Raw genomic sequence first — 17,805 nt, forward strand, 5'->3', positions numbered from 1 at the left:
ACACTTCTACTGCCATATATTGTGATTATCCTAATTGGTTTAATTCTTTTTCTTTCTTTTCTTTGATTGTCGTTCAAGTGCTATTGTCTCCATTTGAAACAACGTAAGTTTAGAACACTGGGGATGTCGAAGACGATCAGGTCAGTGGAAACAACTGTACACCAACCAGAGAGCAGTGTGGTGGCATTAGGTATGTAGGAATAAGGTACGCAGGGTCTCCAGCAGTGGAAGAAAGAGCCTGAGGGGAACTGAGGCAGCAGTACAGGGTGCCCTGCATCTGTCAGAGGACTGCGGAGGTTCCGTCCGTCCCAGGCACACACTAGGTTTCGTTTTAATTTGCCAAGAAGAAAGGCAGAAGAAGGTAGGGAACATGTGCCAATAGTCTTCCAATGCATCTATCTGATCATTGTTATTCAGCTTTTCTTAACCCTCAATTTCTCCTGCCAACTAAATCGCATATTTCCAGAAAAGTAAGAAAGAGTACAAAGAGCTGACAGAGGAGGATGTAATTAAAAGGCATTTGTCACAAAAACTGACTGTGCCTTGGCCATAGATCTTTCCCCTCAGGTCTTTCAAGCTGACTGACAACGGTCAAGATCTCCATCGGTGCCGAAAGTTTTCTCTCTTTTTTCTTCCTGAAACTGTAAATAATAAGGAATTGTAACTCCTCTCCCTCTTCTCCCTATGGCTTCTCAACCAGTGACTGTATGAAGAACAGGACTGACCTAAGTTGGCATCAGTCCAGTCAACTAAGAAGCCATGTGCTGTGTTTAAAGAATATGCAGTAGAGCCCAGTTCAAGAAGGAAACTACCTAAGTCATGACTAGCAGGGTGGAGTGTTCGATGCATCTGCACATGTGACCTGAACAGCCATTTCTGTAGGAGTGAAGCACCCTGGGATAAGCCTACCAGGAATTTCAGGATGACTTACCCAGGGTGTCAAGACACTTACTGAATTAGAAGGGTGGAGTACAAGACCCTCAAGGGTGCAAGAGGACACCTCAGACCCCTGCTGAGACAGCTGAGGTCCACACGCCAAGGTGCTCCTCCACCCCGTGCTGACCTCCAGACCGCCGTGCCACCAGAGGCTCTGCTGTGCTGGACTGAGGACACCGTCCGCCCCACGGCCCACCCAGCCCTGGAGGGTCTGTCTTGTAAACCTTTCCCCTGCCTACCATGGTTCATTATCCCACCATTCTCTTGTGTGATGTTACTACTGATTGTTTCTGAGTGATCATCATTGTTATTAGGTTAGTATGGATTTGGACTGAATCTGCGTTAAGAAAAGCTGAGTGAATAGCATAGCCACTTGAGCTGGCTCCCTGCTATTTCTCAGCGCTGCAGTCATGTGTTGGCTTGGTGGCCATACAGGCACTTGACACTTTTGGTTGCTAAGGCCTGTGTCAGATGACCCCAGTGGGAATCAAAGCCTGGCTTATAGGAAAGAGTATACCAAGAAACACGCTTGCAACAGACTCCCTGGCTCCTTGGACAGGGTGATGTTGAAGCAACTGTTTCCCACCTTCCCAGGATTTTCCCATGGACTGAAGCTCAAGCAGCCCACTCGGGGTAGGTGGCTCGATAGAGCACCATTTATGGACTGCCCTCCCTGCCCAGGACCGCTGCCATACCTCCCTACCAGTTACAGACGTTTCCCAAATAGCTTATTGTTCACTCAGATACATGCCTCCAATCCTGTTCCTGGGACAGAAGTCAGGTAGTGACCGAAGAAGAAATTATTGTATTACTAGTATGCAGGAAAATTATAGGTTATTTTTTCTTGATAAATCCATTTATTAATGGTACTTCTTCAACAGACATGAATTATGCTTTCATTAGATTCAACAGACACTTAAGAAGTAGTTATTGCTATATGGCAGACACTTTACTAGATCCATTAGCATTTGCTTGTTTTAGTCTTATTTCATTAACATCCATTTCAATTTTTATCTACCCAGTTTATAACCTTAGTCTCTCTAGGTTTCAACAATTGTAAGAGAAAGCACATCACTGTAAGGACCAATAAACTTTTTTTTTTTAATTATGCACAGATCATGGGGCAGACTCCAAATCTCCTCTTTAAATATCCCTGTACCAAAGCAGGAATATCAGGAGGGGAGTGTTTTGATTGGTTTCACAGACTCCTCATGTAACTTCCCATTTTACTTCCTCTCAATGCTAGCTTTGCTTCCTGAGACACCTACTTGGACCATCTGTTGTGTAGGTAGCTGACTAGTTATGAAAACACTTCAGAGTGTTTTTCCCTGCTGCCTGTATTAGTTAGTAATATTTTGACTAAAAACAACAGAATACAAGGAGAGATCCCCCTCCAAAAAAACAAAAAAACAAAACACAGAATTATCTTCTGAAGGGTGGGCCCCTTGTACAGGATTTTCCTCTAAGTGAGTGGTTCTGGAACCTTTCTGTTTCAGTGTACCAGCTGGCGTTGTTGTGAGAGACTGTGGTCAGCCTCAGTGAACTTTTCTGAACACTCTTTCAGTGAGTTTGTCCATTTCATAATGGTTGATTCATAAGTGCACCTGCCCACACCACGCTGAGCATTCAGCAGTTTGGGACCAAAAATGACATAACTGTCCCTGCCCCACCCTCCCAATTCACCCCCTCTCACCCAAGCAACTGGATGAAAAAAAGGCCTCCAAGGGAAATGCTTTGCTGATGTGGAAGAGGCGAAACAAAAACCAGCAGAAGCACTAAAAGAAATTCAAAATGATGAGTTCAAAAACTGTTTTGAGCAGTGCAAAAAAATGTCTTCATAGGTATATTGCATCAAATGGAGAGTACCTTAAAGGTTACTGAAGTTTAAATGTGTAAGAATAAACACACAATTTTATAAGTAAGTTGCATTTGGGGGGTATCTCTCCTCACACTTGGCTCACAGTGGCTGAAAAAATAAAGGTACTGGGTTATCTGATAGAATAAAAAGTTTGGGAGTCAGTGATTGCAGAATTGTTGTAGTAGCTTATTTCTGTCTTCCACTTTATTATTTGTTCTGCTCTGTCAAACTCAGTGTGTTGAAAATATTGTTTCTCATGGTTACAGAATGGTTGCCAGAATACCTCATATTATAAGGCAGAAGACAGTCAGACAAAAAGGGACTTCTTCTTGTACTATTAAAGAAAAAAGGTGTTTGGGTTTTGTTTTGTTTTTTTGCATAAATCCAAGTAGAGTTCTCTTTACATCAAATGAACTAAAACTGGACCATGCAGCCCCTTCAGACTACTTGCTACCAAGGAATAGTGACTGACTGAGAACAATTCTGATGTATTTTTCCAGTTTGGGCATCGTTCTAATAAAAAACATATAGGTGTGCTGCTGACAAGTGTCAGGGGGTGGCGAGGGTGGCTGCTAGTCGTAATGAAGAATGTCTGCCATCCTGGGGGGCCGGTTGATACCTACCTACCAAAGTACTTCTCTGCAGAAACCTTGCACCATAATCTTCATTTATAAGAGCTCCTCTCTCTTTACTTTTTTAAAGCCACTTTACCATGGCATGATTGACATAGAAGAGGTTGTCTATATTTAATGTGTACAATTTGATGAACTTGGAGATTAGTATCCCTCCATGAAACCATCAATAAACTCTGTGCTATAAACATTTACCCTCAAGGGTTTCCTCCTGTCATTATTATTATCATTTTTGAATAAGAAAATAAACCATATTTTTTTTGGCAGAAACACCTGCAAAAGGAATTAAGTCATGGACAATTTATATAATCTTGAGTATTTTGGTTTTCTGGAAAGTGGAATCAGAGTAAGGTGTGAGATGAGGAAAGACTGAAATATTGTCAGGGTCCAAGTAATAATGGACCTCATTAGTACGCTAAAAATTGAATAGTGGAATGAATTAATAATTTTAAGCAAGCTGTACATTCCCATATAGTGTCCACCATGAGACCCCTACTGAGACCTTCTTTCCTTGATCCACTTAAGGAAATTGCAAGTCTCCTCATTGCCACCAATGTAATCAGTCTGTCTGTCTACTATGGACACTGATTATCTGAGCCTTCCTTTTAGACTACATATTCCTCAAGGCAATAACGATACATTATTTACTCTCGGATACTCAGGGCACTAAAATAGGTGTTAAATAGATGAATAGGCTGGGTTTTATTTTTTCCACCTACCTTTTGTTTCCTAGTTTCTTTCCCAATCATGAAGTATAAGTCTCTACACCTTCCCAGTTTTACATGCTTAGATTTTCAAGCTTATTCCAAACGGATTTTGGAGAAAATTACAGTGTAAACAAACCTGTCATCTATTTGAAGAAGAAAAGAAGGACAGAAAAGAAAAGACAAGGATCATGTGAGTAAATGAACATTTTCCTAGACCTGTCATATCTTATGTTTTTGTTGTTGCTATGAAGAAATTAGGCTCCTGGAAAGAGCAGTGATGGGGTGGGTGCTGCCTCTCCCTCAGGTTCCTTGTCCTGCTCTGTGTCTCCTCTTTCGTGGCCATGCTCATTTCATGTCCTCGTGGTCCCTCGGGATTCTCCTTTCACCTGACCTCACTTCTCTGAGTACCTCACCACCATCTCTAAACTTTTTGATACTTTCGTGAATCCCCATGTGTCAAGGTTAACCTTTTTCATTGGTACTGCTTTATGGTAAAATAAATACACTTTCCAGGAAACAGAATAAATTTGGGTTCATAAACTTCATTCATAAAGGATTATAATCTTTGTGTAAATGACACTGACAAACATTTTAAGTCCCTGAATTTTAGGTACTACTTGAATGCATAACAAACCAGGAAAAAAAAGTAACCCAAAGGATATCTAATAAACGGTTGAGGTTTGCGAACTTCCAGGTCATTCTAGGTGTGATTATGAGCATCTTGATGTGTTGAGGATGCACTGGTATGGGCGAAGCCCCCGGAACAAAGACAGAATAGTTTCTGAGGAAATCCGAGACTAGCCAAACCCCTTCTCAGAGAAGGACTAAACCAACCAAATGTGTTACTTGAAATTAGAGAAGAAAAGGGGAACTTACCACGTGAGTTTTTAAGGTTAAAAATCAGAAGTACATGAAAAAGGAGAACTGAATGGTAAGTACACTTTTTATTAAGCAAAAAATAAATTCAAACTAACTGCCAAAATTTAAGGCATCACAAGAAGTTACAGAGAATCAGGATACAAAGTGGAACAATTAAAATCATGAGGAACAAGAACAAGAACAACTGGTGTCAAGTTAGTCTCAATTTAGGATAATTTCCTGTAAATAGTTCGTTGTCTACAGTTGCCTAGAGCATGTCAGTTGTGATATGTGGATAAAACATTCACACTTAAAAGCCAGAATAAGATAAACAGGGATTCACAGCCTCTCATTCTTCATTACTCTTCAGGCCTGAGTCATTTGTTAGCACATAGTATAAAAAATATAGCTGGGCCTGGAAGGAAAAGTGTCTGACTGACCATAATAAAATATAGATGCCTTATTTCCTAGGCTCTTTAGACTCAATCTTTTAACATTCTGAGAAACAAAATGCCAAAATAGTACCCGATAGAACAATAGTTTATCAAGGTATTCTTTGTAGTCACTATTCAAAATGACCTCAGCCCAATAATGTCAGCCAGGTCCCACCATTGGAGAGGAAAGCTTTAATAATTTTAATTCCTTTCAGCACATTCTGGATTTTTTCTTGAGGTCTGGAAAACTTTTCTTTCTTGTGACCTCTGCATGGACGGATCCCAGGCATCAGCAGGTAAGCCCTGATGACAGCTCTATAAAGAAACTCACCTCACCCAGTGTCTGGAGCCAGAAACTCACGAAGACCTTAAGTAAACTGATATCGGGTACCATTACATATTCTATAAAAACATAGTTTGGGGGCTTTGGACATATTGATAATAAAGCTTTTGAAGCAAGTTATATCCCTTTAATTTGTGAAGAAATGAACTTTATATAATCTGCAGGCTAAACTGATATGCCATTTTGACAATGGCAAAATGGGGAGTTTTTGGAATAATAAAACTAAGTGACAAATGTAGGACTAGATTGAGACAGTATCGGTATGGCAACAAGGGAATTAGCATAGAAGAAATACAATATTGTAGGATTTGTAGAAAAGTTTTACCATCAGCGTCCAAAGGTCTACTGTGGGAGGAAATTAATATTTCACAGTGGTGAGACCAGCTGTGGGAGCAGAGTAAACTTACAGCTTTCCTTTAGGATGCCAATAAGGTAGGAAGCAGATTTTAACAAGTAATACAGGCAAACTATAATGTGGAATCTTAGGTTTGAAAGTATCAATTCATCCCATTAAGTACGTGATTTAATGTAAACCGGAAGTGAGTGTTCTGATCTAGACCCGTCACCAATGGCTCCAGCCAATCCTCTCGCCTGTTCTGTGTCTGGGCACTCGTACAAGGCTGTGTCATACGGTCGCTACAGTTCCTTCTCCTTCTGTGATTTACCGAAATGCTACAGGATCCAACAAGAAACTTCATATTTCAAACTGCCTCTAACTTCGTACGCAGAAGCCGAATAAGCCCTGATTTATTGAGAAAATATAATAGAGGCCACATTCCATACCACACTTTTTCAGTCTCACTACTGAGATGGCATATAATCTGAGCCAGAAAAGTAGGAGTCACTAGTGTTCAGCTGCCATCATGGGCGGCATGTTGATTGACCGAGTCATTTCTATTTTGAATGAGAACATTTGACAGAATCATAAATCTATTAGAAGGTCAAGAAAAGTCTGAGTACATTATTACTCTAACGATAGCTTAAAATTTGGCCACAATGGTATTATTTCTAATAGAATGTTTATGTATGCCCTAAAACATTTCTGAAAAGATATTCCAAATAATTTCCTTTGCAGGGAGAGAGAGCAAGAAAGAAAATATAAGTGATTTCACTCTTTTGGTGTATTTTAAGTATTTGAATTTTAAACATTAGTAGGCAATATTTCTATAGTTCTACACAAGCAGCATAAACATACATACTTAAAAAATCAGTTGTGGCCCTTATGTGTGGCCATAATTGTCAATATTTGTGGCGAATATACTTGATCTGACCAAGAGATTGTCAACGGATTGTTTTTGGTGCCATTTCAACGCCAACAAAAATCCCCAATTTGTGGTGCAGAAAAGGGGGAGACACTACTGAGTGCAGAAAGCTCAACTATGATACAGCGCAACTGCAGAACAGCTCTGTGATGGAGCAGCTCAATAGCGTTACAGCTCAGTTACGAAACCACGCAACAGCATGGCTGTGAGGCGGTCTTGGGCAAGGCGGCTTCGCCCCTCTCTGTCCAGACAGCTCTGTTCTGGCTGGTCGGCCCAGATGGCCCTGCTATGCTCTCATGTACCAGGACATCTTTGGTGTTTCAGCTCTGGCCAGGAAAACACAGAAAATATACTCTTCAGTGGAAAGAGAAAGTATGTTCCACTTAGACAGAGGTAAAACCACCTTATATTGAGAGGGTTCTCACCCTGATTTCTGATTGGTGCATGCTTATGCAAATGAAGACTCCCAAATTTTGTGATTTGATTTGTCCAAAAATTCGTCTTGACTGGTTAGAACAGAGCTTCTCTGATTGGTCAGTGAAGATGCAAATGAGGATATGGCAGCTCTAATAAATGGGTTGAAATATGATTCCTCTTGGTTGAAATACGATTCCAGAAACTCCTTTTATAAGGATCAGCTCAGACTGTAGGAGGCTTGCAGCTCAGTGCAGTGTTTCCCTGAAGCACATGGGCTATGAAAGGCAACTGTTTAGAAATGATGACTAGAATCTGTTTATAAATTTGAGCCCAGTTAGCTACCAGGAGTCCTTAATAGGCACACTTATTCTCAGGGTTGATGAAATACAAATGAAAAAAAAAGAGTTGGGGCCCCTATTTTACTCCCAGCCTGTATTCTTGGTTATTTTTCAGAACAATCCCTAAATATAGAGTGTTTGTTTAAGCTGACCTTTTGTGATACAAGTTCTCCATCTCTTGAAAATGAAGAGGAAAGGATTTTGGGAAAGCTGTGAGTGCCCATAAAACAACCAACTTTCAAGGTCAAGACTATGTTGACAATACTCACAGATACTGTATTCTACCTCCACAGACTGACTTACTAGTAGGATCTCTTGAAATGCTTCTGTCTCAAACTAGTAAACTGCACAGTTTCAAAAAGTAACATCATCCACAACTAAACTGCACTGCCAGGCTGTGCTTACCTATGGTTTATTTTGCAAATCCTCCTTTTCTCCCAGTAAGTCAGTAAAGATAATTTGCCCCCCAAATGTGGACTCTAACACTATATAACAGGAATGCGTCCTCACCTACTAGTTTGGGTAATTGGGGGAAAGGACAGTGCCCACTGACCTATCTACAACAGAAAAATCGAGGGTGAGAAACACTATGGGACAAACAAAAATTGAGTAAATTCATGTTTGTTTATTCATTTTCTAAATATACTGTGCCAAACACATGCTGTGGGAAAGTTGGCTGTCTAACAGACTGTGTTTAAGAGCATGTAGGGGCCTTAACAGAAAATAACAGAAAAGAAAGTATAGTGAAATGAAGAATTACACACCTGTAAAAGTTCCCAAGCTCCATTAGCATCATTTATCAAAATAAAACAAGGTAGCTTCTGTTTGCTAAGAAAAATTGAGTGCTGCTTAGGTGCTTTGTTGCAATTCTGTCCCCACATTGAAAAATATTAGGCTATTTGCAAGCGCTGTTCCTTTTTGTTAACGCAAAACTGCACAAATATGCATCCCTAGGAAGAGGAAATGTCTCACTATGGTGAGTGACAAACATTCCCTGATCTAGTATGACAGCTAACACAAAGTAACAGCCTGGCCCACGGAGAGCTGCACAAATGACAACCCAACTATGAGAAGCAACCAAGGGTGTCTATTTTCGATTTCTACTCCATTCCCTTACATGGTCTGATGAAGGGCCAATTACCCAAATGCTTTATGCAGGCTGTATAGCTGCCCTAATTGGATGGTCCAGTTATCTGAGGGATTCTGAGTTCACAGCTGGCTAGGTTTAGATAAAGGAACTGTAGAGTCATCAGATCTTAAAACAAACAAAAAAACAGTTCCGTACAAACACATATAATAATACCTCTAACTGACTGACTACAGGTATCTCCACTTCGTGGGCTACTAGATCACAAAACAAAACAGAATTTATAGGTTTTTAACCATACTATAAGTGATGTGATGTTATCAGAGTGAGTCCTCACAAAGCATTCGAGTAGATTTCCCTCTCTAACTCAACTCGTTTCAAATGACAGGACTCGCATTGTATCCCTTAGGGCATGAATCCACCCACACGGAGATCTCATTACAACAGCACAAAATATTTTCTGAAATCTAATTCCTCTCATTTTGTTAAAGGTCCCTGGACTACCTTAAATATACCTGCTCTCCCACTGGAGTTCAAGTTGCCTTGGGGCCTGGGAAATTCCAAGAGTCAGTTACCTGAGGCTCTCCGCTGTGCCTTCTGCCCCTCTGTGACCTTACCCCTCCCCGACTCGCTGCTGAGGCTGCGACTGGCCAAGTCGTCGAACAGACCTTTGTTTTCCTGGGTGACTTTCTTGTTTTGCATCCCTGCCTGCCCCTTCCCCAAGCCTCTTTTCTCGTTCCTTTTTGACTTCAACTTTAAAGTGTCCTTCACTTCTTCTCCCCACTGCTTTTCAAGAGATGTGTTTTTCTTTACGTTACTGACTATATACATTCTGTACCATCTGTCAGGAATGATGAATTAAATTTTCATTGCAAGTCTGACCATACCAAACTGTTGTTTTAAATTTTAATCTGTTGATATTTCCATGAAAATGGCTCTAGGAATATCAAATTTGACAATAATAATATTTCAACTTCAAAATATTCAAAGTTAGACAGAAGAGATTAAAACAAAATAAAGATACATTAGAGTTTTTCTATCTAGTTCTAGTTTTGCAAGAATTTCTGGTTTCTTTTTTTTTTCTTTTAGAAATATAACTATTTTTTAACTGTTGTTGGAGTGCAGTTGCCTCCGTTTCCCCCCACTACTCTCCCCCACCCTACCCTCCTTCACCCCCACCCTCAATTCTACCCCACTTGGGCCCTGTCCATGGGGCCTTTATACATGTTCCTTGGCAACCCTTTCCTTTCTTTCCCCCGTTATTCCCCTCCCCTGCCCCTCTGGTTACTGTCATCTGGTTACTGCTCTTTATTTCAATGTCTCTGGTTATATTTTGTTTCAAAATCAAGGATACATCTTACATATTATCTTTGATTTTGTTTAAATTGAAAAGTGTTTTTCTAGAACTTGTAAGTCATTCTTTCTTATCTTTGATAGAACAGCTCCACTTGGACCTTCTATTTATCGAACTACAAAGTGAATTCTCTTTGAAACCTTTCTACTTTACATGGCCCTGTTTCTTCCAATGGACAATGATTTATTTCCCCCAAAGAAATAACTTCATAAATGTGGTAGGTTCCCAGAATAGCTGAGAGAATTCTAAATCTACCAGTGATTCAAGGACTTAACTAGATGAAACCTATATGATTTCAACTCTTTACTGCAGTTAGAACGCATACATTTAATATGATGCAGACAGAGCCCAGTTCTTTTGGCGCATGTAGATGCTATCAATGTTTTCCATTATTCCTTAGATTTCAGCAGGATTTAAAATTAATTACACATGTCTCCTCACCAGTCACCAAAGCTGTTGCTGTCCAGCCCGCCACACAGACCTGTGTTGTTCATTCCTGGCCCCGTAGGTGTGAGGGCTCCCTAATGTTTTTAGCACACTGAGACCACGGAGTCTGTCTCCTTGCCAACTTCTTCCATCGACACTGCCATCCTCCTTACCACTAGTTTAAACAAATGCTACTGCATTCCCACTTTGGACCTTGCAATATCTTTCCTCACAGAAATCAGAAGGGCAGCAATGAAGCCTACGTCCTTTTTCTCTAGAAACTTCAAATGTTATTTTTACCCACACAGAGGATAAATGTAACATACTTCTATCTACAAGGCCCTTCAGGAGTCACCTACCTCCATGGCCTCACCTGGTATTACCCTCTCTTCTTCACAGAGCTGAAGCCTTTGCTGCATTTCCTGTTTCTTGCAACCATGTAAGCCTTGTGCTGAATCCAGGGCTTTTGAACCTGTTATTCTCTCTCCTCAGGAGGCCCTCCTCCCCCTCACTGACAAGATAATTCCATCTTCAGATCTGTTTCAATGACACTTCCTCAAAGAAACTCGCCCTGATAGCTTCATATAAATCCCCACCCCCTGGTATAGTATCTTGGATCACAGCTTTTTTTCTTTCCTGTTATAGACAACAATTGGTAAATACTTATTTTTGTATGTCCAATGGTTTATTCCTGTAATTTCATATGTGTTTTTATTCCTCTCTGTATTTTCAGGACCTGTGCATAGAAAGGTTTGGTATACATTACCAAAATTAGTAAATAATGAGTAAATTAATAATGAGTAAATTACATGAAACAGACAAATATGCTTCACTAAAAAGATCATTTTAGTGCTACTTATTTACCAACCTCTGTATTTTACAATTCTGTCTGGTCATCATCTAAAAAGAGTGAATTTCATCCTCAAACACCAGGCACATATTAATTTCCTGTTCCCAATCTTGCTTTTTGTCTTGAACCCAATTCCGAAGGACATCCATTCTTAGCTTACTACTTTGTACTCTCAAACATATTGGAGACAAGGCTGTCATATAGCTCACCCTTTCAAGCCTATGGCCACTTGAATTTCTCACAACTGCCCTTATCTTTGTCCACCCAACGTCCAAAGCCAGAGATCCCTACTCCGTACTGACTTTTGTTACCAGCTTATATTCCGAGTAAGTGGTGCCATATTAATGATCTAGGTCTTTTTTCTTCCCAACTACACTTTGTGTCCGTTTGTGTATGCCTGCACAAATAAGTTAAAGAAAGTGTTTTAGAGATGTGTGTGTGTGTGTGTGTGTGCGTGTGTGTGACATGAAGTTTTTAAAGATAAATAAGCATCCTACTCAGGTTTCCCACTTCTAAAAAGCATGGCAGCTATGCCATTCCAAAGAGATGATTATTCCATCATATTTAAATTAGTCTCCCCTGGTGATTCAATCAGATTATCCGAATAGCCTAACAGGACTTCTACACAGAACACTAACACTAATAAAAAGAAGATAATGTGAACAACTACATTTTAGCCAGCATTCATAACAAAAATTAGCAATAATTAAGTACAGCAAGTAAGTGGGGTTTTCAAGGTAGGCTATGCGTTTGTAACACAATCTGAATTGATTCTCTCTCCTGGAAGAGAGCTCTTATCTTTAAAATCAATGATACGGAGGATGCTTGGGGTAGGCCGTGTAATACAGATTTCAGTTAATCATCCATAAAGCCAGAAGAAGAATCTATCTTGCTTAAAAATTACTGAGTGCTTCTTCCTCTTGAAATGACTTCCAGGAAGGAAATGTTACATTTTAAATTAAGTGAATACTGGGGACCATCTGTTATAGAAGATTAAAGTGACTCACTTGTCCAGATACCAGGCACAGCATGAGAAAGTGTAAATACAGATTTAATGACAATAATCCCACCTGCATTAAATATTTCCTTGATTGTACATGATATCATATTCTATTTTATTAAGTTATTTCTTTTTTTTAGAGGCTTACCCAGACAAGCATTTACAACTTTCTTTGGCATCTTTCCTATTATCTCATGCAAAGTTCATTCTTCCTTTTTCCTTATATGCTTATATTCACTGATATATACATATATAACACATGGTATATATAATATACACATGATATTAAAATATAATTTACAAAAAGATTCTGGAAGAATTTCCAGTCTTCTAGTCTTCCTTCTTTCACTTTCTATTTTGTTTGAAACACTACATTAATATCTTTTTGTAGAAGATTTTATTTATTTTTCTTTAGAGAGGAAGGGAAGGAGAGAAAGAGAGAAATATCAACGTATGGTTGCCTCTCATGAGTCCCCTGCTGGGAACTGGCCTGCAACCCAGGCATGTGCCCTGACTGGGAATCGAACCACAATCCTGTGGTTTGCAGACCTGCGCTCAATCCACTGAGCTACACCAGCCAGGGCTGAAACACTACGTTAATATCTTCATGTGCATGTACTCCTTTTAGAAAAATTAAAAGTCAGAAGTAGCTTTAAAATCTAGAATCAAAGTAGACTCTTAAATGGATTTAAATTCTGTGTTTATAACAACTAACTCCTGATTCTGAAGGTGACATGTATGAACAGGTCATTTGCTTGAAGCATGCATTTGAATTGCCTACACCAAGGCCCGGGAACAGATGAAGGCCTCAGCTGGTAACTGATACCAGCAGACCTCATAGCATACTCATTTCAACAGGACTTTGCTGTTTTCCATTGGATGTTGCATAGCCAGTGAACTCTTCTGAAGTAGAGTTTTTGCCTCCCCATGAGAAATAGTCCCTACAAGAAACTGGCTAGTGGTGCTACAGTAGAAATAAAGAGAAAGCAACAAGGCCTAAAGAAGTGATTGCTCTCAATTAGAAAAAAAAGAAAATTTGGGAGAATCTAAGATTATAATATTAAATTGAGGGCTTTAAATATATTCAATCTCTTTAATTTTTCTTGAACATTGATTCCATGCCAGATATTGTTAAAATATAAGATTAAGATTTAATGCTGACAAAATGGATGTGTAGTCCAATTCCATGAAGCATATAGTCCAGCAGTGAATTGTTTGCTTAGTCTGTTATGTGTTTGTGTATGTATGCATATATGTTTTTATGTGTATGGGTATTTCTTGATTTACATCAACAAAGTTTAATTTACATAATTTGTGCTCTATGGCATATATTTTCTAACACTTGAAAATCTTAACTCATTTAACCCTTCCTCAACCTCATGAGATAAGTCCCATCATCACGTTCATTTTACAGATGAGGAAAATGAGCAGTGTGATTGAGCAAATTGCTCAAGATCACACAACTCATGTGGGGTGAAGCCAGCCGTCTGGCTTTAAACACTGGCTTTAATCACTGACTCTCTTCTATTGGAAAAATGGGAGACAGTGAGAGACAGAAATGTTTCAACAATGGCTCCAGACAGGAAGAGCAAAGTGTTTAGTTAAATGGAAAAGATAATTAACTTTTTGAAATAAAGAACTATAGGGGCTTGAGGAAATGGTGAGGGGATGGAGGGGAGATGAAGACAACTGTACTTGAACAGCAATAAAAAATAAAAATGAATAAAAAAGAACTGTAAAGAAAAAATGTGATTCTCAAATATTAATTCACAGAATTTTTTCACTGAGAAACACAAGAAAAGCCAGTAGTTTTAAAATTGATTACCTTTATGATGAGTAATGTCTTCTCTGAAAATGTTAAGAACAAGTTTTCTTTATAAGTTTTGAAGTTACAGACTAGATCACGTCTGCTGACCATGTTATTGCAGAAACTTTCCCTTTTGAGCTGAATGAGAATGGAGGAGAACACTTATAAGCTGGATGATATATACAGGACAGATGAAACAGGCTTATAATGAAAGAAAACACCTTCATAACATACATTTCCAAGGAGGAGCAATGAAGGGTTAGTGGGCAGGAGCTCATTGACTGTTTTCACAGTCATGCTGTACAATCAATGATCAAGCCAGGCTGGCTGAACCGTTTCATAAGCTCCAGGAAATGAAGAAGCAAGATTAAGAACTTCTTACTTACATGTTCGCTATCCAGTACAAAGTTTATGTCATGGTTCTTCAACTCTTTATAGAGTTGCAGAACTTAGAGTTGAAAGAAGAAATGTCTTCTCTCTCAGACACTTGAACCATCATGAAAAACATCCTAGACCTTGCATAGAGTCCACTTTTTATGTATCTGAATAAATTGTATATACCTTCCTTTAATATTGCTATAGTCCTTAGCTTTTCAATAATGGTGTTATAAACTACTTCATTATATATAAGATATACTATGATATATATAGATATAGTATAGATATGAGATATATAGTGTATTTATCTCCACCAGAAAAATCAAGATAAAGACTTCAACATTATCATCAACTCATGCTAAACAGAGTAAAACCTTGGTGCCTATATGAGCACTAATGTGAGAATAAGGGGGGGGAGTCAGAAATAGCAAATAATTCCATAAGAGCACTAAAGAAGGAGGAAATGCATGTCTTCTTCAAATGACTTATTTCCACAGAAAGCGAAGTGAAGCTTGTCATGTTTCATTGAAAACTGGTGGCAAACAGGACTAAATTGGTATGGCAAAACTGACTGAAGAGATTTGTAACAATAATATAACTGACAATTACTGATTTACTTTTGTCTATCAGTCAGGGATCAACGAGAATAATAAAAGGTATTCTACATCTTTTTGAGAAGAAATTGTTATCCAAATGTTTAATATAAGTGTAATGTATATCTATAAAATAGATATATACTATACATATCACAGTGCATCTATAAAACAAGTATATATTATAAAGCTCAATGAATTTTCTTAAACATGCTCATGTCACAGTCCCAGATTTAAACATAGAACATTCTCAGTACCTTGAAAGCTTATGCAGTGCTCTATTTCTGTCACTCCTTCACCCAAGGATATCTAGACAGGATTTATAGAATAACTGAAATAGTTGAGGAACAAAGGTCATTGAGGCCACTCCTAGCCTATAGGAGATCTGTGAATAAAGAACACAAAGGATGTCACAAATGAACTTAAGTCTCCTGCAGCAGAAGATTGGGTGTCTCTGAAAGAAAACTGGCTTGTCATTTGCCTTTGCTCAAGTCTCTGCCCACATTGTCACCAGAGAATAATGGCTTCTTTTCTGCCTTTCAAATTTTTGCCACTGATTTTCACTGGTTGACCAATTATTTTATTTAAAAGAATCTTAGAACTCTGGCTGGTGTGGCTCAGTGGATTGAACACCAGCCTAAGAACCAAAGGGTCCCTGGTTCCATTCCGTGTCAGGGCACATGCCTGGGATGCAGGCCAGGTCCCCAGTAGGGGGTGCATAAAAGGCACCCACACACTGATTTTTCTTTCCCTCTCTTTCTCCCTCCCTTCCTTCTGTTGAAAAGAATAAATAAATAAAATATTTAAACACTTTTTAAAATAAAAATATTTAAAATGAAAAATAAAAGAATCTTAGAAATGTAACATTCATGGCAATCCATGAGGTTGATTAAGAATCTCAAAAGTGCAGAGATGGCACTGAGCATCACCAGAAAATACGTGGTTTAGTTTGTTTCATCACTTCAGCTACTTTGTTTCCACAAGCACACTTCTGTTTATGTTTAAATTACCAAATCACAACAGGGTGCATTTATTCATTAAACAAATGGAGATTTTTAAAAATATAGAAAATAAATTTTATAAACAAATCTGTTTATTTTTGGCTGATACTTATTTCTTTACTTGGTCAGTCACAACCCTCCAATACCAGTATAGTGTCATGACACCTTGTCTAAACTACTGAAGGAAGGGAAAAGGGAAAGCTCTGTGTGTGTGTGTGTGTGCGTGTGTGGATGTTGCCAGATTGATGATCAATAACTGATATATCTAGATATTGCAGATATTGTTTTTGCAAATATCCAATGCCACCATAAATGCCTTACAGATGCCTTCCTTCTGCCACTACTCATTCTATATTATGCTCTCTCTCTCTCATAAGAATCCAAATATTAGCTCTGGCTGGCGTAGCTCAGTGGATTGAGTGCAGGCCTGTGAACCACACGATCGCGGTTCGATTCCCAGTCAGAGCATATGCCTGGGTTGCAGGCCAGTTCCCAGCAGGGGACTCACAAGAGGCAACCATACATTGATATTTCTCTCCTTATCTCCTTCCCTTCCCCTCTAAAGATAAATAAATAAAAATCTAAAATAAAATAATAAAAAATAATTTAAAAAAGAATCCAACTATTAATAGTTGTTCACTTGTTGGGTGAACAAAATCTTCATTCATGAAGATCTGATATGACTGTGCCCCTGCCTGTATGAGATTGCCACAGGTCTGCCACTAGAAATGCCACTAGAAATGGGAACAATAATAGGATCTTAAAAAATCCCTTGGGTTCTAGACATACTTTTCCTTGTCCATATTCTTGAGAAAAAAATCATAATTTGCCTTGATAGTTAGAGTCCATCATCTTTGTCTATTGGTTCAGGATTAGAAGGTACTTAATGTGGCCAGATGGAAACCTCAAATTCAAGTTCCATCTGGTAATAGCTGTGTCTTCATAAACACATAGCCCTCTTATATACTAAATTTTCAACCAAGTCCAAAGAATCACAAATTACCCAAGCTACTTTCACTTCCAAACTTGTTTCCAGGACGAGTACTTTTTTCTGGAGATGGGATGAATGTTTTCATATGTTTATATCAGGAATATACTAAAGTCAGTATAGCACCATACAAGCCTTAGGGTTTTGTCATCACCCACTGTTGTCATAATAGAATGTGCAGTACCCATTTCATTATCCTCTCAGTCCTGTTGCTTCCTCAGGTTGGATACACAGCAAAATCAATGAACCCCATGGATATGAGCACTACATCTCACTTACATTGCTTTCAAATTGGTTATAACAAAGTCTCAATCAGATTCATAGCAGATTGTTTTGAAGAAATCAACAAATCAATTTTAAAATATACAGGGGTACACAAAAGTAGATTTATAGTTCTGAGTTTGTAAAACAGTTTATTCTTATATTACTATTTGTTCTTGTATTATATATTTCTCCATATAAACAACGATAAACCTACAATTGCCAACCTGTATTAAGACATGTAAAAAGACTGAGTATGAAAAAAACATTTTTAA

The sequence above is a fragment of the Sturnira hondurensis genome, unplaced genomic scaffold, assembly GCF_014824575.4.
Source record: "Sturnira hondurensis isolate 20B ecotype Veracruz unplaced genomic scaffold, ASM1482457v3 Scaffold0004136, whole genome shotgun sequence".
NCBI lineage: Eukaryota > Metazoa > Chordata > Mammalia > Chiroptera > Phyllostomidae > Sturnira > Sturnira hondurensis.